The following is a 1,351-nucleotide window of genomic DNA, read 5'->3' on the forward strand; positions in this document are numbered from 1 at the left end:
ATTCTGATACTAGTGGGTTTTGTAACCTTGATAGAGCAGCACGTAGTGAGAGGGCTGGTGATAAGGGGGGCGGGTACAGTGTTAAAATCTGGCGTTTTCCCGCTACATTCGTGGGTCCCTTCAATTATTAAGAACAGCAGATGGTTAGCAAGAGGGTTAATATTAACTTGGCAAAAAGTCGCCCCCCTTGTCTTTTTATCAATAATTATACCCTCTAAGGGGTTGTGAGTAGTAATTGTATTGATAGCTGGAATTGGGGCAGTAGGGGGCCTTAACCAGAATTCAGTACGAGTAATAAGCGCGTACTCGTCGTTTGTGCATACATCATGAATGCTGTTAGGGCTCACATGGTCAAGAGTAGTCTTTGTAGGGTATTTTGCAGTTTACTCGCTGTCGGTAGGGCTGTTTTTTTATGGGTGCTCAATAATAAACAAAACAAGAATGGGCGGTCAGATTAGTAGAGCCGCGAGGGGTATAGGGTTACTGATACTGATGGGGATGCCTCCTTTCCTTGGCTTTCTAGCGAAAGTATTGGTGTTTCTAATGAGAGGAAGGGCTGTAATCGTGGCTTGTATTATAGGTTCAGTAATCAGGCTAAAATTCTACATTGACTTTTTTTATAGGATAGTAATAAAAAGGTTAGTAGACAAAAACAAAGCAGAATTCAAGATTATGTGGAGGATAGTGATCGGGGCTAACCTAGCAGGGGGGGCATTGATCTTGGTGAGATTTATTTAGAAACTGCTTTTAGGCCAGGGGCGTTTTGATTTCGGCTCAAAAAGAGTGGGTAAAACCACAAAAGTATGATAAAAAGGTAATTTAAAATAAAATATTTTGTTTCAAACATAACTATAGGTAGTTGTTACCTCCTTTTTGTAGAATGGTACTTTAAAAAAAAGGATTGGTTTGCATCTAATTATTAAGCCTAGGTTTTCATTCTTAAGTGAGGAAGTTAATTAACATAATAGGGCTGCTAACTTTGTTATAAATGGCTTGTACCATTTTTCCTTATAAAAAAGTAGTTTAATTTAAGAACGATAGGTTGTGGGGCTATTAGTGGTGTCAACCCTTTTTTAGCTAGATATAGTTTAAAATAAAATATTGGCTTTGGGAGCTAAAGACACTTCCATAAGTTTTCTAGAAGAATGGTTATGGGGTTAAGAGTTGCGTTTGTCTGCATTGTGTCTTTTTTGTTTACGGGGTTATTTATGCTACTAAGGGAAAAGCGGGGTCTAGACCGAGAAAAGTGCAGTCCATATGAGTGTGGATTTGAGCCTATTGGAAGAGCTCGGAGGCCCTTTTCTATCCGATTCTTTCTAGTAGCAGTTTTGTTCGTCGTGTTTGATGTAGA

Source organism: Mytilus trossulus, unplaced genomic scaffold, assembly GCF_036588685.1.
Source record: "Mytilus trossulus isolate FHL-02 unplaced genomic scaffold, PNRI_Mtr1.1.1.hap1 h1tg000971l__unscaffolded, whole genome shotgun sequence".
Classification (NCBI taxonomy): Eukaryota; Metazoa; Mollusca; class Bivalvia; order Mytilida; family Mytilidae; genus Mytilus; species Mytilus trossulus.